At 34.3% G+C, this 20484-nt stretch overlaps 1 pseudogene; it reads left to right on the top strand.

Moving 5' to 3' along the window:
- Positions 1-308: 308 nt before the first annotated feature.
- LOC125193525 (UDP-glycosyltransferase 83A1 pseudogene) lies at positions 309-2674 on the top strand (annotated as a pseudogene).
- Positions 2675-20484: the final 17810 nt, after the last annotated feature.

Below are 20484 nucleotides of genomic sequence, written 5' to 3'. Positions count from 1 at the left end.
TTTGGCTTTTTCAGTTTTTTAGATATATTGTGCAATTTTGGTTCTTCGGGTTCGGTTTTTGTATTTGTATTATATTTTTTTGATATATTTATGAATTTTGGTTTTATAGTTCGGATATCAGTTTTTTGGATAACTCGGTTTGGTTTTTGGTTTTCAATTTTTCACAAAATTTTGGTTCTGTTCACAGTTCGATTTAGCAAAAAAAATCAAACTGAAAACCGAATATTCAACCCTACGCTCAAACACCCTGTATATATACTAGTAGTATATAATGTGATGGAAGAAGGGCTTTGAAATTAGGAGGAAAAATGGGGAAGAGAGGCCATGTATTAGCAATCCCATTCCCAGCACAAGGCCACGTCACGCCCCTTCTCAAACTCTCCCGCCTCATCGCCTCTCACGGCCATTTCAAGGTCACATTCGTCAACACACATTTCATTCACAACAAATTAGCAGCATCCACTGATCCACTCGACGACGTCGTTCTCGCTTCCATCTCCGACGGCCTGCCCGACGACAGCGATCGGACCGACGCTTTCGAGCTGTGGGAGAGCCTCAACAGCACCATGTCCGCCCACCTGACCGAGCTGATCGAGAGCATCAATGCCTCAAATTGCGATGAGAAGATTAGCTGCATCATCGCTGACGTCACGCTCGGATGGGTTTTGGAGATTGCTCCTCGTTTTGGAGCGGAGTCCGTTGGTTTTAATCCTACCTCTGCTGCTTCATTTGCTATAATTCTTCAAATCCCCAATCTCATTCACCAAGGGAAGCTTGATTGCGATGGTATGCATGCAACAACATTTTCTCTTTTTTGGCTTTGAAGATTGTTTTTTATAAATAAAGAGAGATTGATTTTTTTAATTATAAATTTTAGAAAAATTTTGGTATTTCTCACTAGTAGTCTTTAAAATTACAAACTTTAATATTTGTCAATTTCCCTCATCATGTCATCTTTCAAATCTAATATACTTCCTTCGTCCCACAAAGATTGTTTCACTTTGACCGGGCACGGGGTTTAAGAAATGTAATGAAAAGTGAGTTGAAAAAGTTAGTGGAATGTGGGTTCTACTTTTATATATTAGTTTTATAATAAAATGCATGTGAGTAGAAATGAGTTAGTAGAATATGAATCCACTACAAAAAAATGATAAAAAGTGAAATTAGACAAATTTTGTGAGACAGACAGAAATAGGAGAATCTTTATGAGACAGAGGAAGTATCTAGAAAGCATATTTTATCCTACTACGCACGTGCTCAGCTCCCTTCATCCCCTAAAATAGTCTCATTTCATAAGTCAGTCAATTTTCTAATTTAGAAAACATTTTGACCATATGTTAACTACAGTAAGGTGAGTGTCACTATTTTACATCCATTACTTCAATATATTTTTTTCTTTTTCTCTCTGTACTTTATTAATTTCAAATTCAAATTCAAATTGTCGTTAAAGCCGCTATTTTTAGGAGACGAAGTGAATAGTATTCAACGTTTAATTAAATAAGAATTAGGGCGTCGAAATGAAATAGTTTTATCACTTTTATGTTTGATTCAGACTAAACCATATTATTGATTTCACGGAAAGCCACATTAGATCAAAAAATTTCGATTTGGATCTAGTTGGAGAAATTGCACAAATTCAAAACTTTGTGATTTTAAACCACTTTCAAAGTCAAAGTAGAGAAAAAACAGAATTTGTCCAAAATTTATGGTAATTCCCTAAAATAATTTTTTTTAAGATATAAGTATTTTCCCATTTTAATCTGTAGGAAATCTGAAAGGGAGCGAGAATTATGTGAGGCTGGCAGATGAAATACCAGCGTGGAGAAAAGATGAATTTGGTTGGAGCTTTCCTCTTGACTTGAAAACACAGAAACTCTTGTTAGAGTGCTGTCTTTCTGGGGAGAAAGCAGCCAGATCTCGTTCTAATTGGCTGCTATGCAATACATTCTACGAGCTCGAGCCCTCGGCTTGCGATTTGAACCCTAAACTATTGCCTATAGGGCCATTGCTCGCCTCGAAAACTAGGGCAAGTTGTAGCAGTTTATGTGTTGAGGATATGTCTTGTATAAGATGGTTAGATGAGAGAGCAATCGCCTCGGTGATCTATGTTTCTTTCGGAAGCTTGGCCGTTTTATCCGGCCGCCAGCTTCAGGAGCTGGCGTTAGGGCTTGAGCTATCCGGCCAGCCCTTTTTGTGGGTCGTGAGGTCGAATTTTACCATTGACGGGTCCAAAGTTGAGTATCCAGAGGGTTTCTTGGAGAGGGTATGTGGTGGCCGCGGGCTAGGGAAAGTAGTCGAATGGGCGCCTCAGGAGAGGGTTTTGTCTCATCCTAGTGTGGGGTGCTTTCTGTCGCACTGTGGGTGGAACTCGACTCTTGAGGGGCTGGCTGAGGCCGTGCCCTTCTTGTGCTGGCCGTATTTTGCGGACCAGTACCACAATCAGAGCTATATTTGTGACAAGTGGAAGGTTGGATTGAGAATTGAACAAGATGGAGATGGGATTAGGAGTAGGGATGAGGTCAAGAAGAAAATTGAGATATTGGTGGGTGATGATGGGATGAGAGTTAATGCATTGAGATTGAAGGAGATTGCTAAAAAGAGTGTTGGTCAAGAGGGATCTTCTTTTGTGAATTTTCATAGATTCATTGATCATCTCATGGTGTATAAGGGATGAATTCAAACTACCTACCAACATATGTATATGTGGATGGTGAAATAATATTTCATTGGATTTTAGTAACATTATGTAAAATAAAAATTGTGTGTTTATACTCATTGCGTTAATATATTCATATTTCTATTTTGGAACGTTGCATGAAAATAGGTCATTTTCACATTTGGAATAAATTAACATATTTTCTTTCTACAACTTTATTCTCTCATCAATTATCTATTTAATCTTCGCGACTAAATAAAATATATCTATTATCTTGGAACTAGGGGCGAGCAATGGTTTTCGGTTTCAATTTTCGCTAAACCGAAATTGAGTGAAAATGAAAATCGAAGCGAATCGAATTATTTAAAAACCGAACCCAAAAAAAAAACGAAATCTAAACTATGAAATCAATTTGAACAAAATAAATAAAAAATTCATAAATATATTAAAAAAAATGAAATCCAAACTACCAAAACCAAACCAAAAAAATAAAATTGCACAATAAATTAATTTAATAATTAACATACAAATTATATCGTTATCAACTAATTAACATATCCAAACAATTACTGCAATCTTTGCAAAATCTAAACATTATTATTAAATATATTTATACTAAAAAGATATTTAGTTTTCAATTTTTTTTATCCAAACCGAAAAATCTAAAAAAATGCAAATCGAAATTTATATTTCAGTTTGATTCGGATCAGATATTCGATTTTCTGTTGTTTTTGCTCACCGCTACTTGGAACGGAGGGAGTATAATTTATCATACTCACAATTAGATACTAATTCGAGGCAAAATGATTCCATCGATTCAAACCATCCCTCCAAAGCCGTAAATTTATGGAATAGTGACTGACAAAAATAAATCTCGAAAATGTGCAAATGTAAACAAAACATTATTTATTGATTTATTCATTGTGTCTACAAGTATATTTTTCTAATTCTGCAGTACATCATTAGCTACCATAGTAGTAGAACCATCCTTATGAAGGCACACACACAGTCTCCCAAGTCCACTTGGTAAATCTTGACAAAATGATCCAGTTAACCTATCTCCGTAGGCTTGTTGGCATATACCTTTACATTCAGCTTCATCGCAATGTATATCGACTGTCACACATTCTCCAAATGCTGAACCATACACAAAAATCACCATCAATATTGCAGCCATTTTCAAAGAAAAACTCTCCATTGAAAACGAGATCGTGAATTTGCAGTGGAGAAATGGACTTTCAGTCTGATGATTTGTGTGTGATGAAGATAGATGTCTTTTGTTTCGAGCAAAACGTTCCCTATTTATATTAAAAAATTTGGAGACCAATGACCAATATTTTTCTCTTTTTTACACTACTAATTTATTACATGTAACATTGTTAATTAATTAGAAAATTATACTAAAGGCAGATGTACATTTTACAATAAGGTAGGGTCAAAAGGTTTTTGTAGATAAAAAGTCATTTTCACAAAAGATGATTTTATTTTAATCTGTCAATCTAACACTCTGTAATTCAAACTAATAAAAATTTTGGAGAATTAAGATTTTTTTCTTGATTGAAATATTGGAATCAAGTAGAACAAGGACTGAAACTGGTCCTAAACATATAACGATTTTACGATTTTGGTCATGAATATTATCTTATGAATTATTACACTATGAACAAATAAATTAGTCTGAATTTGGTCCATTTTGGACAGAGCTGTCAAAATTAATTTTATGTTTTATGTCAACATAATATATAGATTTGGTCCTAAGGACCCGTTTGGTTCAAGAAATGAGATATCACGAGATAGAGTTTTCGGGCCGGAGTAAAGATAACGTAAGATAGTGTAAAAAGTTGGATATTTATTGTAACGCCCCATTTTTTTCAAACCCTAATTTTCGGGTTATAAAATTTTTGCATTAAATGCCTTAAATGCTATGATATGTGGATTAATTGATGAGTGATTAATTACATGATGTCTTTGTGACCTAATTGCGTATGAGAGTTCAGATTGAGTTGAATAGTCAACTTGTTGAAAATATGACGTGGCGTTGAAAAGTCAAAGATGTGGAAAACATGACATGGCCGTGGAATGGTCAAAGTCGTTGGAAAATGTGAAGTGGAAGTGAAATTCGAATATGTGAATATTTGATGCGGAGTAATATAATTGTGGTGAATTATTTTCCTAAGGGATGAGTGAGAATTAAATAGGAGCATTATTTAATCATGTGGAATTATTCGATCCCTCCTATTATTATTTGGAGAAGAAATCCTATTTTTCTTGGATTTAATTATTTGTTTGGGATGATTATCCAAATTAAATCCAAAGTCCGATTATACTTTAATTCCACCTTGGAATTTTTGAAAACTCCACTTTGATTTTCCATGAGATTTTCGAAAATCTCATATATTATGGGAGAAGGGATTATTTATATTATTTGATCTCTTATTTATTCTATTCCATGAATAAATAAAAATATGCTAGAATATCTTACCATATTTTGCCATATCTAAGAAGATATTGCCATATCCTAATTAAATTAGGATTTGAAATTAAATCCCTTGTGAGATAGGCATAAAAATCGCCTACTACTATTATTTGGAGAGGGTTTAATTATTTATTCTACTCCGTGAAATATTTGAATTTAATTATAGGCTAATTAAATAGCCTATAATTTTCAAAATTCCCCTTTCTTCTCAACCAAAATAACGCCAACTACTATCAAATCTTTCCATATCTTCTCAAATCTTTAATTTATTTAATTAAAGATATTATTTTGGCACTCTATAAATACATGGGAGATCCTAAACCCTAGCAACATAAATCACGCCTCCCACTCCCCCATATTTTCGAAAATCTCTCCCCCACACTCTCCAAAAATTTCTTCTACATTCTTCAAGATTTCTTCATCAATTGAGAAGAATCCAAGTTGAAATTCAAGAGTTTATTGAAGAATCAAGGCTATAACTTGTTTCTACCGTTCGTTCTTTTGGAAAAGGTACTTTAATTTTGATCTCCTCTTCTTCTACCGATTAATCGGTGTTCTTGAGTCCACATGCATTTAGATTGAGTGAAGGGGAATTAAATTGATGATTTTGGGATACATGTGTGAGTGTGTGTGTGCGTGACCGTGTGTGTGTGTGCACGCCTCGGTCGGCGTGCACATGTGTGGTGTCCGTGTGCGTGTGTTGTGTGTGTAGAGCACTCATGCGTGACACGATTTAATGGTGAATTTGGAGTTGTTTTTCGAATAAAAATGATATGCTAATCATACCTTGATTTTGGATGATGATATTAAAGATTTATCAATGGGAAAAAGGGAAACATGGGAACATGCATGATTTGAAATCAATGATTGAAACTGATTTGTGATACGCCTAAATTAAAGGTGATACTTCGCGCTCTCAGCGTGATAAACGAGGAGAAGAGAATACTATCGAGCTAAGCCGACGAGGTGGGCTTTCTTTTAAAATAAGGACATTGTCCTAAACTGGTATTGATGAGAATGAGATATGTGTTATCATGCCTTGATTTGTTTTGTTGTGCCTATCCCTCGTGGCTATGCCACTATTGATTTAATCGAATTCGGATCCTTGTAGAGCCGCAAACTCTACTTGGGTTAGTGTACACCAATGTTAGACCGAGTGCTGGCGTACGGGTCGGCCGGTCTAGTGACCTGGATTGCGGCCGCATTCCTTGTCATGTAGAATGAGGATATGGTAAACGTCGATGTGAAAAATGGTTGCGCGACCGTGATATTTGATAAAGAATATATTGTGGTGCCTCGGGCCTTTCTAAAGATAAAACCCCGATGGACACTTGAAAATGGCATGATAACTATTTTTTTGTGATAAAACTGTTTTCGGCAATGAGTCCACTGAGTATGATTATAGTACTCAGCCCTGTATGTGTTTTCTCTATGTGCAGGTTGAGCAGTGACGAGCGGGCGGCGGTGTTGAGTAGGAAATAATAACATGATCTGTTGGAACTTTAAATGTCGTTGTGTCTCCATACATAGCTTCACTTCTCTCTTGGTCGCTTCCGCTATATTATGAAAACTTGTGATCTTTTGGTTGGGTTGAATACTTTTATTTCGTGGGAATATTTTGGATATGGAACAGTTAAGAATATTTTGGAAACGTTGATAAGCATTTATTGCGATAGCCTTTTGTTGGATTTCATTGCTAGCATTATTCTTCTCCCATTTAATTGTTCATTAAATGCTCTGGTAAATTACCTTTAAATGAGACCCTAGCCTATGATCTTTGTTGCATTTAAGTCTTCCTAGATAGCGATCGCCATTATTATTGTACCCTAGAATGGCGGGTCGTTACAGTTGGTATCAGAGCCTCAGTTCTTTCCGCTCTGGACCCAAGAGTCTTGTTGAATTAAAAATCTGAAATTTGTGTAAATTGATTAATTGATAATCATCGAAGGCTCAACACCGCAACTCGTCTCCGCTCAACCACGATGAATGATGTTGATGTTACATTTGATTCTATTATTATGTTGTTTACTAAAACTTTTTCAGTAATTAAAGTATTTTTGAATTTTGCTATTTGATTTAAAGTACTTTAATCTATTTTTTCAAATTAAATATTGATTTATTCCAATAATTTGTTGTTGGTGCTTATACTTTGATGAGACTGATCGTCTACTGTTTGTTAGAACCCAGAAGAAAAAATTACGTGCTAAAATGTATAGTGGTTTGGCGGAGGCTGTATTGCGAGGTGAGACAGATGGTTCATTGCATAGTAAACAAATCATTCTATCTTCCAGTTCTGTTGGTGGTGCAAGATATATGATCCAGAATTACCAAGATGCGATGACTATTTATAGATCGATTGGTTATCCAAATTTGTTTATTACATTTATGTGTAATCCGAAGTCAACAAAAAGAAACACAAAAATTAAAACTATATACACCAAATCTCTAAACATATATATAAAAAAAAACTACGCCATCCATCCCCGGCAACGGCGCCATTTGAAGCGTGCAGTGTGTTTTGTGATTGCTTTGTCTCTTCCTAGTGCTTGTAAAATTATCAAGCCTCCTAGATCCAGCGAATCGACTAGATCGCAGGGTCTAGGAACTCGCGGAACTGGAGAATCTCGGTCGTTGGATACACAGAACACTCCTTCAAAACCCTCAACCACGAATACTAAAATTTAGCACAGGGAAGTAGGGATCGATCCCACAGAGATGGATGCGTAATGAATATGCATAGAGATCTGGAAACTATTTTTGGTTTGGCTGCTGCCACGCATTTTTTTGGATTGAGGAAATTAAACTAGGTTTGGAAATGAACTCTGCTATGCTAACAGCTAGATCTAGGCAGAAATGAATATTGCATGAAAACTACGACTAGACAATCACTAGATCTAAAGACTCGTAACTAATTTACCTAGACCAGGGAATTTAAAATGCAAGTGGGACCCAAAGCTGAAAAGGTAGATACGGACGAAAAGAAAAGCTGCAGAATAACTAACTAAAGCATCAACTGAAAAATGACTTCATCTTCTCCGACGGACTCGCAAGAACACTCGGTAAACTTAATAGGACGCGATTCAGAAGCAAACAATCAGATTTAAAACAAGTAGGTGACATACGAAAAGATAACAGAAAAATCTACGCTACTAGACGAAGCCAAACAGAAACAGAACATAACACTTGAAATTCATGCACAAATCTATCTCCCCTGCTCAGATCCAAAACTCGGATGCTAAATCCACTCCGGATCCAAGCACCCGACACAAAACTCCAACCAAAAACAGCTCCATAACAACAGATTTGGATTCTCCACAGATCAACAACAATTACAGATCAACAACCAAACTCCCAGATCAAACACCATGTCGACAGAGAAAATAGCTCAACATAAATCAACTCCAAAACAGAGGAAATGAAACCAACAGAAATGCATAGGAAATTAAGCAACATCAACAGCAGATTCGACTCCCGAAAGTGAAGTTCGAAACAAGAAACAACAAACTGGAACTAAAACGATTGTATCTTCGCCCTCACGCGGACGGTGTTACGTCGGAACTACTGAACTCAAAAACGACCCCCTTAACCAACCCGAATTTCCATTTCCAAGTGTGTGTGTGTGAGCTAAGAGCGAGAAAAAAGTTCTTTTTTTTCATGCTGCATACTCCTCCATTTATAGGCGTTGAGGTGGGGCCCAGCGAGGTATAGATAGACCTTGTTGCCCTCAGCTATTAACTCCCTTCCTCTAGCCTTCTTTTCCTTCAGTTTTGATCAATTTCTGCTCTGTTCCTCGCTAGACTGTTTCCTCCAGTATCTCCTGGATCTAGCGCTTTATCACACACCTGGCTTAATCAAACATGTTAGACCCAGCAGAAATGTGATGTTTTTCACTATATAACCAATGCATGAAATTAGCCTTATCAATGACCTTAATTTTTTTTTTTTTTTGTCTATCTATTGTAAAAACCCGGCGTAGGGTGAATATTTTGTACCCATTCCATCACGGCCATCGGGTGGGCCGTAGAAGGTTGCACGAGCGAGACCCCATCCGCTCCCTACTAAGCTGGCTTCGTCACTACTATTGCCATCAACAACACCCAAAGCTACTGCACAAATAACTACTAAACCAATCAACATCACTCCATGAAAACCCATCTTAACTCAAATCTCTATTTATATATCAGCTATAATTAGTACTTCAATCGAACTAGAAAGTTAATTCTATGTTTCTTGTTAAGTTGATGTACTCTATTTATAATCGTCATCAAAGGTTGTTGTGCAGATAATCATGTTGACTACTCACTTAATTGTGTTACCAAAATAAATCTGATACCGAATATATATATTAATTACTTGATCTTATTATTCCACAAATTTTAGATTATAATAAATTATGAGGCATGCTATACCATATTGTATCGCTATTGAAAATGAAATTTTACATACTGTCAGGTTTAAAAGGGCAACTGCATAAGTGCATAGTGAGTCTTTATAAGTTTAAGAAAAGTATCTGTATACTAAGTAAAATGTTGACAAAATAGCTATAGACGCTTCAACTATAATTTCTACTTTAGTTAATATTAGTAATGTAATTAAATATGTAGGAACAATCTTTGCCATTAAACATAAATAACTCAAAGCTAAAGTTAGCTAGCTTCTCTATACATAAATCATAAATTATAATCATATGTGTAGGCTTGATGACTTTCACATTTTACTTAACTGAATTGTTTGGTGGCCCAACACTAAAATTTTTTTATTCACATAAGTCCAATAGTTCAATCGCTTAAGGAGTCGTTTGGTTAATAGGTTTTCTCGAGTTAAAAACAAATTATATTGCTTAAACGGTGTAATACTGATGTTTGGTTGGCAAAATAAGAAAAAGTGAGGCCCTTGTTAATTTTTGTCGGCCCGTCTCGAACCACGATATTTTCACTGTATAGCCTAGTTATTAATCTCTGCCTCCCCCTCCGATAAAGCAAGTTAAGCTGAATTAAAATTTCACTCTCCATTATATCCTCCTCTCTCTCTTCCACTTCTCTCTCATCCTCAATTTGGTGTGCCCTTCTCTCCCTCTCTCAAGTGTTTGCCTTCCATTCTCCTCTCTCCCCTCCCAACTTCACCGGACTTTCCCTCTCTACTTTGTCAACCCTCTCATCTCGCAACATATTTTTCCGATGCTGCCATCGACTGATGACAATAGTCATTTTCTCCGTCGTGCAGCGGCAGTGGATGCCGCTGGTGGTAGTGGCTCCATGGCTGCCATAGGCTAATTCGATTGTTGGATATTCTGATTCGAGTGGGTGTTGGTTGTGGGCCGTGACGATTCCCAATGAATCTGAGCCAAAGTTTTTCCTATGTTCTTGTGTAATTGTTCTTGACTTTTTGGATTGGGGTAATTTTGTGAGGTTTTAATTAGGATCAATGTAGAATAGGCCTTAATTTTGTATAAATTGCAATAATGAAAGATAACTGAATTTTATATGAGCCTCCTTCTTTCATCACCATTCTTCAATTCATATGTTTTTTTGAGAAAAAAAAAATGTTCTTTGTGTTTCAGTGTTCGATTAATTTGTTAGACTTTTGCTCTATCAATTTCTTGTTTAATTTGTTTGAGCTAATATCCGTTGAGTTCTTGAGCTTGCATTTTTTTCAAGACAAATATCATAGTTTTTAATGAATGAACTAAGCTAAATTAACGAAAACATTTAAATCGTGTATTAACGTAGCTAATTAAAATATATAAATAGAATTGTATATTAACCAGTACTGCTAAATTACTAATCTGGCACTAATGATGAATTTTAATAAATCAATCTTAAATTTACAAAAATTAAGTAAAGCATTGGTAATGAAATGAATTAAAACATAAATTAATAATGATAATAATATTAATGTGTAAGGGTAATTTTGTCTTTTCAACTTTTATCTAGACACAAAACCAAAAATGTTTTGTAAACCAAACAACCCTATAAATGTAACGACCCGCCATTCTAGGGTACAATAATAATGGCGATCGCTATCTAGGAAGACTTAAATGCAACAAAGATCATAGGCTAGGGTCTCATTTAAAGGTAATGGGAGAAGAATAATACCTTAGCAATGAAATCCAACAAAAGGCTATCGCAATAAATGCTTATCAACGTTTCCAAAATATTCTTAACTGTTCCATATCCAAAATATTCCCACGAAATAAAAGTATTCAACCCAACCAAAAGATCACAAGTTTTCATAATATAGCGGAAGCGACCAAGAGAGAAGTGAAGCTATGTATGGAGACACAACGACACTTAAAGTTCCAACAGATCATGTTATTATTTCCTACTCAACACCGCCGCCCGCTCGTCACCGCTCAACCTGCACATAGGGAAAACACATGCAGGGCTGAGTACTATAATCATACTCAGTGGACTCATTGCCGAAAACAGTTTTATCACAAAAAAATAGTTATCATGCCATTTTCAAGTGTCCATCGGAGTTTTATCTTTAGAAAGGCCCGAGGCACCACAATATATTCTTTATCAAATATCACGGTCACGCAACCATTTTTCACATCGACGTTTACCATATCCTCATTCTACATGACAAGGAATGCAGCCGCAATCCAGGTCACTAGACCGGCCGACCCGTACGCCAGCACTCGGTCTAACATTGGTGTACACTAACCCAAGTAGAGTTTGCGGCTCTACAAGGATCCGAATTCGATTAAATCAATAGTGGCATAGCCACGAGGGATAGGCACGACAAAACAAATCAAGGCATGATAACACATATCTCATTCTCATCAATATCAGTTTAGGACAATGTCCTTATTTTAAAAGAAAGCCCACCTCGTCGGCTTAGCTCGATAGTATTCTCTTCTCCTCGTTTATCACGCTGAGAGCGCGAAGTATCACTTTTAATTTAGGCGTATCACAAATCAGTTTCAATCATTGATTTCAAATCATGCATGTTCCCATGTTTTCCTTTTTCCCATTGATAAATCTTTAATATCATCATCCAAAATCAAGGTATGATTAACATATCATTTTTATTCGAAAAACAACTCCAAATTCACCATTAAATCGTGTCACGCATGATTGCTCTACACACACAATACACGCACACGAACACCACACATGTGCACGCCGACCGAGGCGTGCACACACACACACACAGTCACGCACACACATACTCACACATGTATCCCAAAATCATCAATTTAATTCTCCTTCACTCAATCTAAATGCATGTGGACTCAAGAACACCGATTAATCGGTAGAAGAAGAGGAGATCAAAATTAAAGTACCTTTTCCAAAAGAACGAACGGTAGAAACAAGTTATAGCCTTGATTCTTCAATAAACTCTTGAATTTCAACTTGGATTCTTCTCAATTGATGAAGAAATCTTGAAGAATGTAGAAGAAATTTTTGGAGAGAGTGGGGGAGAGATTTTCGAAAATATGGGGGAGTGGGAGGCGTGATTGATGTTGCTAGGGTTTAGGATCTCCCATGTATTTATAGAGTGCCAAAATAATATCTTTAATTATTTAATTTATGAAGATATGGAGAGATTTGATAGTAGTTGGCGTTATTTTGGTTGAGAAGAAAGGGGAATTTCGAAAATTATAGGCTATTTAATTAGCCTATAATTAAATTCAAATATTTCACGGAGTAGAATAAATAATTAAATCCTCTCCAAATAATAGTAGTGATGGGGTTTGGAGCCCCTTGCACAGTGGAAGACTTGTACAAAACAAATAAATCAGACATGGATCTATTTGACCGATTATGCGATTAATCAATTCACATGTTAAACAGATAATTGCATGCTAGAACGCAAATAATTCATGCTTAGAAAATATAAATCCTAAACATGATTTCTATGGTTTAGAGTTACCGATTTGATTCTCCAAAGAATCGTCGATTGCTCGCGCCTTCTCCACGATGATCTTCAACACTAGACCACAGATCTTCTTACTGGTTCCCGAACTGTATCTCGATATCAGGGTGGGCTGATCTTATCAAAATACTAGGACTTAAATAAAGAAGACAGAATAAATCCTTTTGGGAAAAGGAGTGGAATTCGAAAATTCCTACAGCTGGGGAAGCTGAAATTTTCGAAAATTACAAATAATGAAATTGTGATCATTCTGTCTCCTTTATTCTCCTATTTATATTTAGTTCCTTTTGGGCCCAGACAGGGATCTATGGAAGGTTTTGGATATGGGCTCGCCCAATTAGCTTTTTACTAATTAAATTGAACCCACAATTTAATACAAGCTTATATTGGAATATTACGAGCAGCCACTACAGAAGTAATTTTGCACTCCCCATCCAAATCCGAAATTACAAGTAATCCGGGTTTCCATTATTTATATTATTTATTTCTCGCGCTTAAGATATAAATGTCCATTAATTAATTAATGTCTGCTATGAACTTAATTAATTAACATCTTATTAATTCCAAGAGTGGACTTAGCAAGAAACACTTATTTATTATTCATAGAGTAATAAAACTCCAACTGGCCAGTTTCCAAATAATAAAACCTTGTTCAAGCTCCTCTTGAGGACATTATCAAACGAGACTCACCTCGTGCACGATTCAACATAATAGCAATCGTAGCACCGCTAGATATTAATCACCACTACCCAATATATCAGGATTATTGGGTTGCGAAAATCCCGCACCATTTGATAAGTTAAAGTAGTGCATAATCAATACCGTATGCTCAATGCTAACGTATGTAGATTAAGAAATAGTAGTATTTTATCAAGACCTAGTCTTTCAGTAGATAGCATAAAGACACGTCTTGCTGTTAGATCCATTCAGTGCTATACCACACCAACGTCATCTTATTTCAGAAAGGCTTAGAAATAATCGGACTGACATTGCAACCTTTCACGATAGGTAGTCTAAGCCTATCTGGGTTGTGAAATTCTTCTTTTTCTTTTGCAAAGCATTGCATAGAACCGACTGTGTTACCTTAAAGTGGACGACGCCCACAACCAGTCTACTAAGCAAAAGACTTAGACTTTGTTTGCTTCTTATACATTTAAATCTTTATAAAACATCTTATAAATGCACAAGCAAACACAATGTAATAATATACTGATTCTATTCGTGCGAAACTGCTCGAATAATACTGAATCGGGTTAAAAGTGGATTATAGAGTTTTACGTATACAAGCAAGATTCTATTCGAGCAAAACTTGCTCGAAATATGCTTTTCAGTATACCAAACCTAACAAGTAGTAGGCGATTTTTATGCCTATCTCACAAGGGATTTTATTTCAAATCCTAATTTAATTAGGATATGGCAATATCTTCTTAGATATGGCAAGATATGGTAAGATATTCTAGCATATTTTTATTTATTCATGGAATAGAATAAATAAGAGATCAAATAATATAAATAATCCCTTCTCCCATAATATATGAGATTTTCGAAAATCTCATGGAAAATCAAAGTGGAGTTTTCGAAAATTCCAAGGTGGAATTAAAGTATAATCGGACTTTGGATTTAATTTGGATAATCATCCCAAACAAATAATTAAATCCAAGAAAAATAGGATTTCTTCTCCAAATAATAATAGGAGGGATCGAATAATTCCACATGACTAAATAATGCTTCTATTTAATTCTCACTCATCCCTTAGGAAAATAATTCACCACAATTATATTACTCCGCATCAAATATTCACATATTCGAATTTCACTTCCACTTCACATTTTCCAACGACTTTGACCATTCCACGGCCATGTCATGTTTTCCACATCTTTGACTTTTCAACGCCACGTCATATTTTCAACAAGTTGACTATTCAACGCAATCTCAACTCTCATACGCAATTAGGTCACAAAGACATCATGTAATTAATCACTCATCAATTAATCCACATATCATAGCATTTAAGGCATTTAATGCAAAAACTTTATAACCCGAAAATTAGGGTTTGAAAAAAGTGGGGCGTTACATTCCACCACCCTTAAAAGAAATTTCATCCTGAAATTTGGTACCTCATGGAAAAAGTTCCGGGTACAGTTCCATCATCTTTTCTTCAAGCTCCCACGTGGCTTCTTCATATCCATGGTTCCTCCATAACACTTTCACGCTAGCAATGGATTTATTTCTCAAATTCTGAACCTTTCGGTCCAAGATCATTTGGGGTCTCTCTTCGTAGCTCAAGTCGGAATTCAACGCGACTTCTTCGTAGTGAATCACGTGCTTCGGATCGAACACATATTTTCGCAACTGCGATACGTGAAAGACGTTGTGCACGTTTCCAAGACTTGGCGGTAGTGCCAATCGATAGGCTACGGGTCCTATTTCTTCTAGAATTTCGTAAGGCCCGATAAAACGCGGTTTCAATTTTCCTTTAACACTAAAACGTGTTATCCCTTTTGACGGGGACACTTTCAAAAAAACCTTATCACCGGCTTGAAATTGTAAGTCGATTCGTCGGACGTCAGCATATGACTTTTGTTTGTCCTGGGCTTCCTTTATTCTCACACGAATTTGTCGAACGACTTCAACCATCTCTTCGACCGCATCGGGTCCTAGCACCCGTCGCTCTCCAACTTCATCCCAGTAGAGCGGCGATCTACATTTTCTTACGTATAACGCTTCATATGGCGCCATGTTGATTGTTGCTTGGAAGCTATTGTTGTAAGCAAATTCAATTAGCGGTAGTACGGTCTCCCAACTTCCACCGCGGTCGAGTATCACGGCTCTCAACATATCCTCGAGGGTTTGGATCGTCCTCTCGGATTGCCCATCGGATTGCGGGTGAAACGCCGTGCTAAAATTCAATCGTGTTCCAAGCTCGCGCTGTAGACTAATCCAAAACTTCGATGTGAACTTCGGGTCACGATCGGACGTAATTGTCACTGGGACTCCGTGCAATCGCACGATCTCCTTTATGTAGATCCGAGCCAGCTTGCTCGATCCATGGGTTACCGGAATCGGTATGAAATGCGCACTCTTGGTAAGTCGATCTATAATCACCCAGATTGCGGTGTTCCCGTTTAGGGTCTTCGGCAAGGCCGTCACAAAATCCATGGCCATGTGCTCCCATTTCCACTCGGGTATCTCCAATGGTTGTAATTTTCCATGTGGTCGTTGATGTAATGCCTTCACCTGTTGGCAGGCTAAGCAACGTTCCACAAATGCAGCGATATCCCTCTTCATGCCATTCCACCAAAAGGACTTTTTCAAGTCTTGGTACATCTTCGTGCTTCCCGGGTGGGCAGTGTATGGAGTTTCATGAGCTTCGCCCATGATCTCGTTCTTAAGTTCCTCGTTGTTTGGCACGCACAACCTTCCTTCAAAGGTGAGAGCATTGTCGGACTCCTCACTAAATTTTCCGGATTCACCGGTTCTTACTTCAATTCGGACTTCCTCTAGTGGATAAGATAGATGATTTTTGTTTCGTGAAAAACGTTCCCCTATTTATATTAAAAAATTTGGAGATCAATGACCAAGATTTTCCTCTTTCACTATTTATAACAAGTGACGTTATTAATTAAATTGAAAATTATACTAAAGGCATATATACATTTTACAATTTGGTACTTCCTCCGTCCCATAGTAGTGAAGTCGTTTTATCATTTTGATAACGTTCCACATATTAGTAGTAGAGTCATTTTCCTTTTTATTAAAAGTCCATATATTATTTCTCACTTACTTTACTCCCCCTTACTTTATTCTCTCTTCATTTCTCAACCTTTTTCATTTCCTACTCACTTAACATAATTTTTCTTAAATCGCGTGCCAAAAGAAATGCCTCCCCTACTATGGAACGTAAGGAGAATAGTCTAAGTTTTTATAGACAAAAAGTCATTTTCGCAAAAGATTATTTTAATTTAATATGTCCATCTAACACTCTTTAAAATCGAAAATTCAAACTAATAAAAATATAAGAAAATTAAGATTTTTCTTTCTTGATTGAAATATTGGAATTAAAGTACTGTAATAGTAGTTTAGACTGAAGCGCGAATTATTTTAGAATTTGTTTTTGTTTTTGAATTATTATAGTAGGAATTATTAAAGTTTTTTTTGTTACTTTATAAATCAGAAGTCACGATTTTGAAGTTACTAGTGTTTGGACAAAAGAAATTTAAAAAATAAATACAGAATAAAATGAAAAAATAAAAAAATATGTTTAAATAAAGACCAAAAAGTAAAATCAGATAATTTGAAAATCCTACATACAATATCTGAACGATCATCAGATTTTAGTCCCTTAACCCCAAGAAATCTACTCTCCGTATTCAAAAAATATAAACATTTAAAACGGCACGGATTTTAATGCATAATTGGTAAAGTAAGTGGGAAAAACTGGTAAAGTAAGAGAGAAGAAAAAGAAAATTGAGAAAGTAAAAAAGAGAAAGAGAAAAGTAGTGAAAGTAGAGTTAGTGGATAGTAAGGCTCATGTCCTAAAATAGAAAGATTCTAAAGTTTCATTTTTAAGGAACGACCCAAAATGAAAATAGTTGTTATTTTTAAAAAACGGAGGGAGTAACAATCTCTGGCCACTTCGGATTACACATAAATGTAATAAACAAATTTGGATAACCAATCGATCTATAAATAGTCATCGCATCTTGGTAATTCTGGATCATATATCTTGCACCACCAACAGAACTGGAAGATAGAATGATTCGTTTACTATGCAATAAACCATCTGTCTCACCTCGCAATACAGCCTCCGCCAAACCACTATACATTTTAGCACGTAATTTTTTCTTCTGGGTTCTAACAAACAGTAGACGATCAGTCTCATCAAAGTATAAGCACCAACAACAAATTATTGGAATAAATCAATATTTAATTTGAAAAAATAGATTAAAGTACTTTAAATCAAATAGCAAAATTCAAAAATACTTTAATTACTGAAAAAGTTTTAGTAAACAACATAATAATAGAATCAAATGTAACATCAACATCATCACTATAGAATATACTCCCTCCGTCCCATAGTAAATATCATACTTTTCTTTTTAGTTTGTTCCACAAAAGATGTCACATTTCCTCTTTTAGAAAAAGTTCTATCTCACATTAATTATAAAATTATATTCTCTTTCACCACTTAACACACAAAATAACATCTCCAAAAATCTCACATCTCCCAAATGTGACATCTACTATGGGACGGATGGAGCATAATTTTGTCTCTTGAAAATACAACATACATTTGCCCATGATTAAAAACATGCCTTTTAGAAATAGACCAAGAATACTAAAATAACTAATTTTCACAATTAATATACTTACTTTAGTATAATTTAAGTTAAGTACTCCAGATAATAAATGGTAACTATGGGTATATATTTTGAATAAAATATAATAACTAATTTAATTATTATATTAATTATATCTACAAATATTTAATATAATAATTTAGTTATACCACAATAAATTTAATTTACCAATCAATAAAATACAAACTCTTAAAATTAAATTTGTGCTAAGTATTTATTATAATGACTCAACGACTTTGGCATAACCCGAATGGAAAAAAAAACTGTTGATTAGTTTGGTTTGGTTGGTTTATTAATAAATTATATAAGTATATTAGAAAGATTGATGAAAGCATAATCAAATATAACTTTAAAAACATAAATCATAAATATTTATTATAATAATTTTTTAACAAACTAATTTTCTTCTGTTAATCTAATATTTTATAAATTAATAAATTATATAAGTATATTAGAAAGATTGATGAAAGTATAATCAAATATACCTTTAAAAATATAAATATAAGCATTTATTATAATAATTTTTTAACACACTAATTTTTTTCAGTTAAGATTAACCGGAGTACTATAATTATTTTATAATTAAATATAATTAGTGTCATAGACCTTACTATAAAATAGTTCTCGAATAATTGGAAATTAACTACATATATGCATTGAAATAAATATTCAAAATTTACAATTTACAATAATTCAAAACGTATTACTTTTGAAATTTTAGGTTTGGTATTTGTATATATTTAGAGTTGTAACTTCTCTAACAAAATATAATTAGTAATATAAAACTTACTATAATTAACTTCTAAAATCAAATGGGAACTAACTCCATGTATCACTATCACTATAATTATAAACCGATCACTTTTTAAATTTTAGGTTTGGTATTTTGTTTTTGTCAATATTAATATATTATTCTTTATTTACTTATAATCAGTTAAGTTTTTTTTATATATATAATTACAGTTTTACAAAAATGTATTAGTAATAAATTAGAATAAATTCTTAAATATCAACAACCTTTAAATCTTATTCTAAAAAATTATTATTTTATAGTTATATTTAATTTTTGTTACGATTCATAATTTTTCATAATTAATTTATGTACTTTAGTTTAATATTACATTTTATATCACAAAAATAATATTAATGTGTGATATTAATTGAGAAATTGACTAAGTTTATTACTCCCTCCGTCCCCGAATAAGAGTTACTAATTTCCATTTTGGTCCGTCCCCAATTAAGAATAGCACTTCATTTTTACCATAAATAGTAAGTAGGTCTTATATTCCATAACTCATTTCACACACATTTTATCATAAAACTAATTTAAAAAAGTTGATCTCACCTTCCACTAACTTTTTCAACCAACTTTTCTTTATATTTCTTAAAACTCGTACTCGGTCAAAGTATTACTTCTAATAGAGGACGGAGAGAGTATTATTCAATACTCCGTACAAAACAAATTATATTATTTTATTAACAATTATTTTTGGCAATGGAACTTGACAGATGTACAATAAATTAATAGTCCCAAGTCCCAACATCCAAATTAAATCTCCTTTACTAAAAAAGAGATCATTAATTAGTCCAAATTAACTTCATTTAATTCTGTAATTTATTCTATAAACTTAATAGTATTATTTAATTAATTGGAGACATTAATTTGATTGTGATCTTCATCATCAATATTATGTAAATACATGATAATATATATACATATTCCGATATTTTGAGAGCCTAAAAGAATGAGTAAAAGTCTTAATCAACAATATATTACCTAATAGAATAAATCAAAGTTAATTCAATTCTAACTATGTATATATAAATTTAATTAGTTAATAAGAGATAATTTAATTTTAAAAATATACATTATACAAAACCTAATACCCCAAATAAGAAATTCAAAATTAAAACCTAGCTTAGGATATAATAATAGAGCCCAGCGAATAAAAAAATAAAAAAAAATTACAATTAAGCGGACATGAGCAAACAATAAAAAAATCAATTATAGAATTATGTAGTATTATTAAAAGCCCATATTCCAAAATTTAATACACTAAGCCCAAACTAATACCTATACATACAAATATACAATGCAATTTTCGTCTACA

Source organism: Salvia hispanica, chromosome 2, assembly GCF_029641045.1.
Source record: "Salvia hispanica isolate PSC_SH4W2 chromosome 2, Shi_PSC_v1, whole genome shotgun sequence".
Lineage (NCBI taxonomy): Eukaryota > Viridiplantae > Streptophyta > Magnoliopsida > Lamiales > Lamiaceae > Salvia > Salvia hispanica.
This window is presented reverse-complemented; position numbering and strand designations above follow the sequence as displayed.